Raw genomic sequence first — 14,666 nt, forward strand, 5'->3', positions numbered from 1 at the left:
AAAAAAAATTGGGGCGGAACACTGCTTTAAAAGCTCCACACTACTGGAAGTGCAAAATATTATTTCAAACTCACACTGCGCAAGAGAATAGTCAATGGGGTAAAGAAACAAAGAGAAAGAAGAGGGGTACAGTGGTAGCCGCAACCACAAAATGTGTATTTTAAAATAATTATATTGATAAAATATTATTCTTAGAAACCTGTGTACACGTTTTGGAATTCAAGTAAAAAGAAAAAAAAAAGTTTAACATTTGCTTTACTGGTTTGGACCAGCTGTACTAAAAAAAATTCTATGCATCTATGGGCAACTACAACAGACTGTGTATGACCAGACATGTAGCACTATACTTTGCTGGTTCATTGGTGTATTCTACAGATGCGTCGGGATGCCATACAAAATGAATGACAAAATACCGCACTGTGCTTGGCACATGATACTACAATGCAACAGTGTGAATAGGCCCTCAATGAGTTGTGAAAAAGATGATTGCCAACAAGCAGTTATGGCTGGTGCTAAACTTTTTTGGGGGCGGAAAACAAACCCCCCTCAGTTCCGCACTCAGCCCTCCACGGTCCCCTCACCTGCACTCAGCCCCTCCACGACTTCCTCGGCTACTCCTCTTGGCAAGCCCAATCCGCCTTTTGTCCTGATATGCCGGGAGGAGAAGTCGGAAGACAATATCGAATATTGATTCGCTAGTGTCACAAGTGGGTGGGTTTGAGGCACAGTGCTCTGCACCCCAAGCCCAACCTTTTTCAAGCTTGAAAAAATCCTCATACAAACGTATGAGTCCGGAGCGCTGCATGCATCCCTGCATGTAAACTAGGGGGGCAGCACCCCTGTGCCCCTTATGGACCGATCACCTCTGCCAACAAGCACTAACATCTCCTGTGTGCATAGGTGTTCACAGCCTGCTGCATTAGGGTGTGCACCTCAAAGCTCAAACACACATCATGCCTTTCTCTGCAGCCACATCTGCACTGGACAGTGAATAAATGGGAAGTTTTGTGCTTCCGGTTCATTCACAAACTGAACAATAGTGAACAGAGTTTTTTTTTTAAATCGGTAAAGTTTTTATTTAGAAAAAAAAGAAAAACAGTAGCAGTACAAAATAACAGACATGTACATTGCATATAAATGACCTAAAGAAAGCAATGCCACACCCGGGGCAAAGCTATTCAAGCATAAAGCCAAGGAGCAATACATTAACACAGTAATAGTTCTGATGCGATCTTTCCATACATCTGGTGTTCCAACTGTAGGCACTTTAGACATAATATAAAAAAAAAAGGGGGTAAAAAAGCAAAACAAAAAAAATATATAATAAAAGAAGGGGGGCAAAAAAGGAACAAAGAACAGGGGAAAAAACAAAAACAATAGGGGGGAAAACCAGCAAGCCTGATGCCATAGGTACAACATTCATTAGGTCACACAGCCCAATTATTTCTCACCCAGTAGTTTATAGAGATGACCCCATCGCACCATTCTACTTAACCAAGATTTTAACCCATTAACAGCCTATCAAGTACCAGTTGTGGAGGGGCTACTTCCGGAGACCCCAGCCACCCCTGCCATATGTTGGCAAACTTCTGTGGTGCCTTTCTATGCAAGTATGTGTTCTTCTCCCTTATAAGGATCCTATTGACCTCCTGTACCCACTGTCGGCTCGACGGAACCCGAGCAGACAACCAGTATCTTGCTATAAGTTTCCATGCCAAATATAGCAGTCTAAGCAAGGCAGTGTAGACAGGAGGCAGGTACAGGTCCTCATCTATACCCCCCAGCAAGCACACCAGTGGGCTTACCGGCAACTGGACCTGATAGGTAGAATTAATGATTTTGAGCACCGCATTCCAGTACCTTACTAGCTTGGGGCACCTCCAAAGCATGTGGATGAGGTCTCCCGGATGTGCCTGGCATTTGGGACATATGGGTGTATCTCGTCTACCCCACCGGTGTAATTGTACTGAAGTTCGATAGACTCTGTGAAGAATAAATAAATGCGACAGTCTTTGGGCCGCCGAGACTGAAACCAAGGGGCCAATACTCAGTATTTGCTCCCATTGTTCCCCATCTATGGGTCCTATGTCACTCTCCCATTTCCCTCTACAGGGAAGAACATCGGGTGCTTGTATGGGTGCGAGTAGCTGTAGATATGACCTGGAAATAAAGCCCTTTTTTTCTGTATCTGCAAAAACTGAGCCCAAGAAGCGAGACTCTTCCTGGCGCAGCGCGGAACAATAACCCTGTGCTCTAATCGCGTGGGCTAGTCTAATATATTGATAATGTGTTCCTCCCCATAAGGGGAATTCCTCCTTCAGCCTTTCGAATGATTTTAAGGTCCCCCCATCAAAGATTTGACTTAAGTATAGAATGCCCGCAGCCTCCCATCTAGAACAGTCCTGTATTTTAACTAACTCGGTGTAGAATCTATTCCGCCAAATGGGCGTACTAGGCAGGAAACCCGTGATCCCCATCCTCCTCCTGACAGCGTTCCACAGTTTCTTAAGAAGGCAAACCGTAGGACACGTGGCCGGGACCCCAGGGAAACCCATTTCCATGTAAGACATTGCAGTGTATGAAGTGGTTGGATCTATGAGCAAGGCCCTAGAGGGGTCTGTTATTTCTGTCTGGTTCCAACCTACAAAGTGTTGTAGTTGGGCTGCATAGAAGTAGGTCTGTGCATGGGGAACAGCCATTCCCCCCTGATCTTTAGGGTACTGCAAGGTATGTAGTTTTATTCTGGCTACCCGATTGTTCCAAATAAGGGACCGGAATTGGGAATCTATGCGCTGGAACCAGCATTTCGGGATCCACACCGGGGCATTGTGCAAAATATATAGCAACTGTGGGGCCCAGATCATCTTGATCAGGTTTACTCGTCCCGTCACCATCAGAGGCAGCTTACACCAGGCAGAGCATTTAGTTCTAAATTTGTGCAGTAGAGGTTTAAGATTTAGGGACACATAGTCTGTTGGGTCTTTAGTCACCATTATTCCCAGGTATTTGAAAGATTCCACCATTTGTATTCTAGACGCTATCCCCGGTAGTTCTGAGGGCGGATCATCAAGAGGGAGGAGCACTGACTTATGCCAATTAATGGCAAAGCCAGACAGTTCACCAAAACTCCCGATGAGTTGCATCACGGCTAGCAGGGATCCCTCCGTGTCCCCCAGATACAGTAGTGCGTCATCCGCATACAAGGACAGTCTGGTCTCTCCATGCCTGCGTCGAAATGCCACTATGTCTGGAGACGTACGTATCCTAGCGGCCAGGGGTTCCAACGCTAGGGCAAAGAGCAGGGGTGACAAAGGGCACCCCTGTCTAGTGCCCCGGAACAAAGGAAAGGCCCCGACAGTTCGTCATTTATTCTAATTCTCGCCGTTGGGGCCACGTACAAAAGTTTTATCCATTTGACAAAATTCTCCCCCAGACCAAATGTATTCAACACCGACCAGAGATATCTCCACTCAACGCTGTCGAAAGCTTTGGCAGCGTGAAGCCTGACTGGTCCACATGAACCAGCCTGGCTCTCACCGTGGAAAGCCTAGTTGCCAACACCTGTGCCAGAATTTTAACATCTGAGTTTAGTAACGATATAGGCCTGTAAGAGTCGGGTTGCAAGGGGTCCTTGCCTGGCTTAGGAAGTACCACTACCACAGCCTCACCCATAGAGGCCCGCAGTCGACCTGCCTCAAAGGATGCATTGAGTACCCCTAGCAGCTCTGGCAAAAGTGTTCCTCCATATCGTTTGTACATTTCTATGGGTAACCCATCTGTGCCCGGCGCCTTGCCATTCGCCATTTGTGACACAGCCAGTGACAGTTCCTCCACTTTAAGCGGAGCATTTAGTAACTGTACTTCCTGGGCCGTGGCCTTGGGTAAGGTACACTGGTCCAGGAAGCCAGAGATCGCTTCCTCGCTGGAATCCACCTTGGATGTGTATACGTCCTTAAAGAAGTCTGTGAAGACCGAGGCAACATGGACCTGGTCTCGGACCGTGTCCCCAAGCGGTGTCTGGATGGTATCTATGTGCGCCTTGCTCTGCTGTGATCTTGCGATCACCGCCAGAAGGTGCCCAGTATTTTCCCTTTCGTTAAAATAGGATTGTTGGATAAAAAAGCGTTTATTTTCGGCTGCATTTAATGTGACTTGTTGATATAAAGTTTGGGCCTCCAACCATTTCCTTTCTGTAGTATCCGTGGGATCCCGAATGTACTGTATCTCTGCCTCCCCTGCCATAGTCATAACCGTATTTTCCCATTCCTTGGTTTTAGACTTAATGTTGGATATCTGTTTAATGATAAGCCCCCTCAAGCGAGCCTTCAAAGTGTCCCATACCACTGTGAGGTCGGCCGTTCCTTTATTGACTACTAGAAACTCGGAGATTTCCTTGGAGATCGGGTCAGGTACGGGGAACAGTTCATACCAGAACGGATTTACCTTCCATAGTCTAGGTTGTGGTCGTTGGGCAAACCTAACGCCTATTACCAGGGGGGAATGGTCTGAGATATTCCTAGGAACATAGAAAGCTGACGCTGTCCTATCTTGTGCAACTTCATTCCCCTAGCAAAGGTCAATACGTGACAAGCAATGGTAAGTAGCTGAGTAACAGGAGTATACCCGTACCCCGGGGTTTTTTTCCCTCCAAATGTCCCTTAAGCCCAACTCATTGATCAGTTTAGCAAATGGAGTCATGCCCCCCACACCCGCCCCGGTCACCGTCCGTGGCGAAAATCTGTCCAGACATCTGTTGATTACATTATTAAAATCGCCCATCACCCATATTGGAACATTAGAGTGCAGGGACATAAATTGAGCTAGCTTAATTAAACACTCGGGCATGTATGGGGGGGTATATACAAATTAGCAATGATACAACATACTCCCATTACTTTACAGAGGAAAAACACGTATCGACCCTGGTCATCAATAACTGATTGAATCAGCACAAAGGGGGTGGTATTGGCTATGAGAATGCTAACGCCTCTGGAATATGCAGTATGGGTAGAGTGAAACTGAATTTGGTAGGAGCCTCTTTTAAGGGCCGTCAGAGTATCAGGCTGCAAGTGTGTTTCCTGCAGGCAAACAACTGCCGCTGCATGTTTTTTCAAAGCAGTGAACAAGGCAACCTTCTTCACCCCGTCACTCAGCCCCCGCACATTCCAGGACACAAGATTCAGTTCAACCGCCATATTCTAAAAGGACAATAATAATAAGCTTGAGGTACAGTAATTGCAGGCGTAATAACAGTACTGTATAAGGCCCGAGGTGCAAAAGTAGCCTCCATACTCGCCATAAGTTCTTATATACAGACCAGTACGTATCAGATATACCAGCACAAGTAATTAAGTACATACCACCCCCCGTTAACACTTGTAGAAGTCTATGTAGATGACAGGTATTAGACACACCATGTCTTGAGTCCGCAGGAAAGTACCGGCAACAGGCTGAAAAAAAAAACAAAATCAAAAAGAAAAGGGGGGCAAGAAAACAAAAAAAAACAGGGAGAGCAAAATAAAGCAGCAAAAGCGGAACACAGCCTTGCTGCACGGGCTGGTCCTCGCAGGACAAGTGGGAAACCTGGGGGGCCCCAACGTCTCGATATAACCCAACGATCGAAGGAACTTGCATCCTTGCTCTTCACATCAGGACGCAACAAAATGGTGTCTTCCAGAGTTCCATCTATCCGCCTTTACAGGAACATATAACAAAAAGCTGTATGCAGATTCAAAACTCCCCCTCAAATCTCAACCTCAAACAGGGAAAAACTCTTGACAGTCGTGCTGATGTAGATGAAGCTTCAACGAACAGGAGGGGGTGCCCCTCTCAGCGAATGTTCCATTCTGTCTAGCCAGGCAGACGCAGCGGCGGGATTTTCAAAGAAGTGGGTTTCGTTGTTAGCAACAACACGCAGTTTAGCAGGGTAGAGCATAGCGTATATCACCTCGTATTTTCTGAGGCGCCTCTTGACATCAGTGAACTGGGCCCGGCGACGCTGCACCTCCGCAGAAAAATCCGGATAAAAGGAGATCCTGGTATTATCAATTTTCATGAGGTCGCCCTTTGTTTTTGGCACACTGTAAAATAGCATCTCGATCTTTAAAATTCAGGAGTTTAAAGAGAAATGGGCGCGGGGGTGCCCCAGGCCTAGGAGGCCTAGCTGGGACTCTATGAGCCCTTTCCACTGCGAACATTTTTGAGAAGGCCTGGTCCCCAAATGTATCAGTCAGCCAGCCTTCTATGAAGGCTACTGGGTTCTTCCCTTCCGCTTTTTCGGGGATCCCCACTGCCCTTATATTATTCCTCCTCAGTCTGTTCTCCATGTCCTCTAAACGGGCAGTGTGACCAGAGGAGTGAGACTGTAAATGATGAACCTCCCTCAGTAATGGCGCCACATCATCCTCCACATTGCTCATCCTCCCCTCCAGGTCAGCGGTGCGGTCGCGGAGCTTTTGCATATCATGCCTGAGGAGGTTAACCTCAATTTTCACCCCCTTAATCTCGGTGGTCAGGGCAGTGATGGCGACTTTGCAGGATGTGACTGCCGTTAGTACGTCCCTTAGAGTGGGTTCCGCCGTAGGCCCCGAGGGACCCGGCTCCTCCACAGTTGTGGGAAGGGGGGCCTGTGTACTCACTGCGTCCCAGGCTGTAGTGTCCGCGGCATCGTCGGACCAGACTAGCCCAGAGGCTTCCATCCCCTCATGCTCCGAGTGGTCCGCGAGCTGGAGGTCCGATCGGGGAGGGATATCCTTAGCACCCGGCTTGGTGAAAAGCCATATGGCTGCCTCCTTTGCTGAGCGCGTGGAGCGGGCGCCATCTTGCGCGGCATGGTCCGCTGCGGACGAGGAGTCCTTCCCCCTCCGGGACATGGTTTCACGCTGTCACCGGTTCTCTGTAGGATAGCGAGCCTGTCTGGGAGCCGGGAAGTCGAGTAGCGGGGTCTGCGGCAGTGTAGGATAGGTGGTTCAGGATCTATTTCAGGATACCCGGCGGAGCTAGAGCTCAGAGCGTCCTACTCCATCGGCTGCAAGCCACGCCCCCCAGTGAACAGAGTTTACTATGCTTCAGTCATGAATGGAGACAGTGTGCTCTGTGTTCATTTAAAAAAGGAAGGGGTCGGTAAATTACATATTTACTGGCCCCTTCCCCTACTCTCCATCCTAAAAAATTCCCTGCAGCAGCCGGGGGAAAGAGGAGAGGAGGGAAGCCAGCAGCACTGCAGGGTGGGGGGCCAACAAGGGCGGGTGGCAATAGGGGGAACAGCAATGCACTTAGTGATTAGGGTGTGCCCAGGCACACCTGGCACACACCCTGCTGATGTCCAAACCACACAACATGAATGAGGCCAAAACTTAAAGCCTCAACCTGTATGCAATCAGGCAGGCACCACATGGTCCCGGCAAATCTAAAGGAAATCAGACAACAAAAGTTGCAGTGTTTATGGGGACTTTAAAGACATGAAAGCAAGAGAAAGAAAAAAGTTTTATAGTAATTGACAGACCTGGAAAGGGTTCCATAGAAGAGAGGGCATCATGCAGTCCCAGCTTGCTTAAATCAGACTCCATCGCAGGCAATGCCAAAGGAGGACTTTTGTCTCTGATTAGAGAACACCTCAACCCCAGAAGACCACCAGAAGGGGTTCCCCAACTTGTTGGTGCATTTAGCGTGCCTAAGATGTGGGACCTCGCACTGGGAGAGGCTGAACCCAGCCGGAACTTCGACATAGTCGGTAGGTAAGGGCTTATCCTGAATGTAACGGTCTGTAGGTTGATCTTTGAGGACAAAAAGGAGAATGGGGAAGGTAGCTCTTAGTCAGACTTTTAACATGTCCTGTGGGTGGATATAGGGGTGGGGCTATATCATATGTAATGCTGCCATGTCTGGCGTCAGGAAAGTTTGTTTAAATTGATCACCCAGTGGGGATTTTTTTGTCCACAACAAATGTGCAGTTACACTTTAACCACTTCAGGCCCGGAAGGTTCACCCCCTTCCTGACCAGGCCATTTTTTTGCAATACGGCACTGCGTTCGCTTTGCTAAGAATTGCGCAGTAGTGCGACGCTGTACCCAAATAAAATGTATATGTTTTTTTCCACAAGTAGAGCTCTTTCTTTTGATGGTACTTGATCACCACTGCAGTTTTTCTTTTTTGCTCTATAAACAAAAAATACTGACCATTTAAAAAAAAACAATATTTGTTACTTTCTGCTATTAACTACTTGCCTACCAGCCGCCGTCATTCTACGGCGGCAGGTCGGCTCTCCTGGGCGAGAGCCCGTAGTATAACGTCGGCTCTTTGAGCGGCCACTAGGGGCGTGTGAGCGCGCGCCCCCCGCTTGCTCCCGACTCCCGTGCGTGTGTCCGGCGGGCTCGATCGCCGCCGGGCACCCGCGATTGCTCGTTACAGAGCGGGGACCGGGAGCTGTGTGTGTAAACACACAGCTCTCGATCCTGTCAGCGGGGGAAATGCTGATCTTCTGTTCATACAATGTATGAACAGAGGATCAGTGTTTCCCCTAGTGAGGCCACCCCCCCCACAGTAAGAACACACCCAGGGACATACTTAACCCCTTCCCCGCCCCCTAGTGTTAACCCCTTCACTGCCAGTGGCATTTTTATAGTAATCCAATGCATTTTGATCGCTATAAAAATGCCAATGGTCCCAAAAATATGTCAAAAGTGTCCGAAGTGTCCGCCATAATGTCGCAGTAACGAAAAAAAATCGCTGATCGCCGCCATTACTAGTAAAAAAAATATATTAATAAAAATGCCATAAAAATACCCCCTATTTTGTAAATGCTATAACTTTTGCGCAAACCAATCAATAAACGCTTATTGCGTTTTTTTTTAACGAAAAATATGTAGAAGAATACGTATCGCCCTAAACTGAGGAAAAAAAATGTTTTTTTATATATTTTTGGGGGATATTTATTATAGCAAAAAGTAAAAGATATTCATTTTTTTTCAAAATTGTCGCTCTATTTTTGTTTATAGCGCAAAAAATAAAAACCGCAGAGGTGATCAAATACCACCAAAAGAAAGCTCTATTTGTTGGAAAAAAAGGACGCCAATTTTGTTTGGGAGCCACGTCGCACGACTGCACAATTGTCAGTTAAAGCGGCGCAGTCCCGAATCGCAAAAAGTGCTCTGGTCTTTGGGCAGCAATATGGTCCGGGGGTTAAGTGGTTAAACATACCTAATCAAAAAATTTAAAAAATCTATTTTCTTCATCAATTTAGGTCAAAATTTATTCTGCTACATATTTTTGCAAAAAAAAATCCCAATAAGCGTATATTGATTTATTTTTACTAGTTATGGCAGCAATCAGCAGACAAAATCGGACACCTAACTGAAACTTTTGACACTTTTTGGGGACTAGTGATACTAATACAGTGATCAGTGCTAAATGGCACTGGCAGGGAAGGGGTTAACACCAAGGGCGATTAATGGGTTTAGTGCAGCCTTAGGTGATGCTTTCTAACTGTGGGGGGGATGCTTTGACTGGGGGAAAACAGAGATCTGTGTTTCTGCTTAGCGGAAACACAAGATCGCCATTTTCCCCTGTTGCAGAACAGCAATTTGCCTTGTTTACATAGACAGACCGCCATTCTTCTTCTCCTCAGGACCATCGCATCCACCGGACTCTCTGATTGGCTCCCTCTCTGTCCATTTACAGCTGCAGCGAGTCACCGGCGGCGTCTGCGTGCGCCCCAAACCCTGTGCGCGAAATCACATACAGGTATGTGATTTAGCGCAGGAGGGACACCCTGCGGCAATATATCCGCGTAGGGCGGTCTTAACCACTTGCTGCCGGCCTGACGACTTTCTACGGCCACAATGTGGATCCTAATAGCCGGGAGGCCGTCTTTATACGGCCTCCAGCCACTGGGGAGCGTGCGAGCGCCACCGGCGCATCACTGAGATGCCGATGCGCGTGCCTGGTGGCCGCGATGTCCGCCAAGCTCCCGCGATCGGCAGTTACACAGACAAGGACGTGGATCTGTGTGTGTAAACACACAGATCCACGTCCTGTCCGGGAGAGAGAAGACCGATGCTGTGTCCCTTGTACATAGGGACACAGATCGGTCACCTTCTCCAGTCAGTACCCTTCCACCACAGTTAGAAACACTATGCAGGGTACACATTTAACCCCTTCCTCACCCCCTAGTGTTAACCCCTTCCCTGCCAGTCACATTTGTACAGTAAATAAAAATATGTAGAAGAATACGTATCGCCCTAAACTGAGGAAAAAAATGTTTTTTTATATATTTTTGGGGGATATTTATTATAGCAAAAAGTAAAAAATATTCATTTTTTTCAAAATTGTCGCTCTTTTTTTGTTTATAGCGCAAAAAATAAAAACCGCAGAGGTGATCAAATACCACCAAAAGAAAGTTCTATTTGTGGGGAAAAAAGGACGTCAATTTTGTTTGGGAGCCACGTTGTGCAATTCTCAGTTAAAGCGACGCAATGCCGGAAGCTGAAATTTCGCCTGGGCAGGAGGAGGGTATATGTGCCCAGTAAGCAAGTGGTTAAAGTGGGTAAAGCCATCACAGACATCAAGACTCCTTGGGCCAGATTCACAGAAGAAGTACGCCGGCGTATCTACTGATACACCGGCGTACTTTCAAATTTGCCGCATCGTATCTTTAGTTTGAATCCTCAAACCAAGATACGACGGCTTCTGGCTTCGATCCGACAGGCGTACGGCTTCGTACGCCTTCGGATCGTAGGTGCAATACTTCGGCGCCCGCTGGGTGGAGTTTGCGTCGTTTTCCGCATCGGGTATGCTAATTAGCTTTTTCCGGTCGATCCACGAAGGTACGCGCGGCCGTCGCATTCTCTTACGTCGTCGCTAGTCGGCTTTTCCTGGCGTATAGTTAAAGCTGCTATTTTGTGGCGTATAGATAGACCTGCCATGTTAAAGTATGGCCGTCGTTCCCGCGTTGAATTTTTTATTTTTTTTTTGCGTAAGTCGTCAGTGAATAGGAAAGGACGTAACTCACGTAACTCACGTCTACGTTCAAAAAATGACGTTGGTGCGACGTCATTTCGCGCAAAGCATGGCGGGAAATTTCAAAATGGAGCATGCGCAGTACGTTTGGCGCAGGAACGCGCCAAATTTAAATGATCCATGCCCCCTACCCGCATCATTTGAATTAGGCGGGCTTGCGCCGCAGGGATTTACACTACGCCGCCACAACTTTACAGGCAAGTGCTTTGTGAATCAAGCACTTGCCCGTAAAACTTGCGGCGACGTAACGTAAATGCGATACGTTACACCGCCACAGATGTACCTGAATCTGGCCCCTTATTTCTAGCAATTACCCTGTCTTTGACAGGAATAGGAACCTTATTTGCTTAAAGCCTCATACGCGATCAGATTCTCCGACGGGAATTGTGTGATGACAGGCTGATGTCGGAAAATCTGACCGTTTGTACGCTCCATTAGACAATTGTTGTCAGATTTTCCACGGACAAATGTGGGATAGCATGCTTTAAAATTGTCTGCCAACAATTGTATTTTGTCGGACACAAGTCCGTCGGACAAAACTCCAAAGTACAAACACGCATGCTCGGAAGCAATGCTCGCCATAACACATTAGCAGAAGTTGTCTAAAGGGTGGTGCTAAAGAGCTGAAAAACCACATTGTTTCATGTTTGTTGGCCAACAATTCTTTGCCGTTTGTATGCACGACAAGTTCCGGGCCAACGCCCTTCGGACAAAAGTCCTACGCTTTGTCCGATGAAAATCCAATTGTGTGTATGAGGCTTAACAATCACTCTATCCGACTACAATCTACAAGATTGTTGAAAGATTTTTTTCTGCATGATAGAGCTCATAAATGATTTTTTTCTCTTGAGGATTTTTTCAGTGTCTGAGATTAATGGTCGTTCGTGTAGCTCTAGCCTTAAGGTTTCCATACAGCTAAGAATACTTATCTCTTGGCTGTCATGAATAGTAAGCCTCACTTTGTTCAACTCTCTGTTCACACATTTGGTCTCATAATAGCTTTGTACTTGTAGAGAAATAATTACTTTATTAAAATGTTATTTAATTTGCCTTCAAATCCTTAATCTCATTCGTTTGATGTCCTTTACAGCTAGTAATTCATTTAGGGACTGCACCGTTCAGTTACTTAATGCACTCATGTTAAATATGTATATTTTATGTGCTGCACTGTGTGAGAACAGGAGATGGCAGTAATAATTAGGGAAGAAAAAATAGACGTAAATGTCAACACGTACAATAAAAAGCGTACGACAATGATTTCTGCATTACCTGCATCATTTATATATTTAACAAGCTCTGGAAAGAGATAAGTGCTATCAATCTTTATGGGAAGATCGGCATCAAAAGCTGTTAAGATTTTGTTTTGTTCTGGCCTGGAGGTAAAGAACTGAATCATAAAGTGGATAGAATGAACTGTCATTCTGCAACTCCTTCCCATGTTTGCCATTCTTATTAGCCTGATGGATTGGACAGTAGCCAGCAGGAACTTGGAAAAAAATGACAACGCTATCTAGTTTTGTTCTCCGTTGTGTTTTGTGGATGTATCTATAGTGCTATAATAATAGGCAGCTGTAATGAAAAAAAAAGTTTAATTTTACTATTGTTTAAAATGTAACAGAAATGAGACTGAACATGTAGTTATGGGAATATGATCCAATCTGCCTCCCTTCCTGTCAGCAATAGAGAAATGATTTTAGAAAAAGGTTTTCTATTCTAGAACACTAGGTGTTGTGACAATCAGTGTCTGCACACTACAGATAAAAGGAACATAATCCCATAGTAAACATAGCTTGACAGGCAAGATTTGTGTATGCCTGGGGTAAGGCTGAATACGAACAAACTATATACTTTGGTATCATGCAAATGTTAGAGCTGTGTTCATTGAATTACATATGAATCTATTTGTTGACATTATCTATCATGTGTGCGTTATTGGGCTTAAAGCGGATTTCCGGCCACAATTTCACTTTTAAATATAAATACCCCTGTAATACACAAGCTTAATGTATTCTAGTAAAGTTAGTCTGTAAACTAAGGTCCGTTTTGTTAGGTTGTTACAGCATTTAGACACTTTATAAAATATAAATTGACTGGGGCCATCTTAAGTGTGGGCATCATGAAGCCAGACTGTATGACTTTCTGGATTTCAGCCTTGCAGATCTCGCACATGCTCAGTGCTGCACAAGCAGTGTAATAGGTTTCAGATCAGGTTTCAGCACCTGTACTGTCCAAGTCACATGATTGTTCGAGACTGGGGAGTGCACAGACTCCTGGAAAGTTACACCCACTTCATTCCCAGGAGTCTGTGCGGTGTAGGTTAGGCACCTAGGTGCAGGAAGAGGGAAGATTAACTATTCTGCCTAGCAACAACACTTTGAAGGCATCTAAAAAAAAAAAATTCTTAAAGGACTAATGACATTTTTTTAAAACTACTGATGTAATGTTATATTTATGGGTGGAACTCCACTTTAATATGCTGCATTTAGGAACTGGAGTGCAATGCTTAGGTAAATAGTTGCATAGCAAACACCAAAACAACCCAAGCCATAGGCACACTGCATAGCGCAGAGCAACAAATGTATCAGGAGAATGAATGAAACAACAAATATTCCACCTATCAAACTGCTCCTGTGTGCACAGACTGAGTTAGCATGCTGGTCAGTAGGGATGAGCTTCGAGTTAGAGTCGAACTCATGTTTGACTCGAACATTGCCTGTTCACCGAACAGCGAACAATTTGGGGTGTTCGCGTCAAATTCGAAAAGCCGCAGAACACCCTGGAAAAGTCTATAGGAGAAATCTAAAGTGCTAATTTTAAAGGCTTATATGCAAGTTATTGTCATAAAAGTGTTTGGGGACCTGGGTCCTGCCCCAGGGGACATGTATCAATGCAAAAAAAAGTTTTTAAATAAAACGGATGTTTTTTTTGGGAGCAGTGATTTTAATAATGCTTAAAGTGAAACAATAAAAGTGAAATATTCCTTTAAATTTCGTATCTAGGGGGTGTGTAAAGTATGCCTGTAAAGCGGCGCTTGTTTCCCGTGCTTAGAACTGTTCCTGCACAAAGTGTCATTTCTGAAGGATAAAAGGTCATTTAAAATCACTGCTCCCAAAAAAACTGCAGTTTTTAAAACTTTTTTTGCATTGATACATGTCCCCAGGAGCAGGACCCGGGTCCCCAAACACTTTTTAGGACAATAACTTGCATATTAGCCTTTAAAATTAGCACTTTAGACTTCAAACGTTCGAGTCCCTTAGACTTTATTGGGGTTCTAAAGTTCACACAAACTTTTAATCTGTTCGCAGGTTCTGGTGCGAACCGAACGGGGGGTGTTCGGCTCATCCCTACTGGTCAGGGATAATTGCTGCTGGTTAAACAACTGGAAAGTCTCCAACAAAGAATTTTAGGAGATGATATGGCATGATCCCAAACCATGGAGTAGCAAACAAAGTCCTATGACCACCATGAATCTTGGGTGGCAGGGTGGTCATAGTAGATTGTTTGCTCTTCTACGTAAGAGTAATGCACCGATCGGTTTTGCCGTTGGAAAAAGTCCGATGAGAGCTTTTGGTCGGGAATCCCGACCGTGTGTATGCTCCATCAGACTTTTTCCAACAGAAAAACTGCTGGAAAAAGATAGAGAGCAAGTT

This window comes from Rana temporaria, chromosome 4 (genome assembly GCF_905171775.1).
Source record: "Rana temporaria chromosome 4, aRanTem1.1, whole genome shotgun sequence".
Classification (NCBI taxonomy): Eukaryota; Metazoa; Chordata; class Amphibia; order Anura; family Ranidae; genus Rana; species Rana temporaria.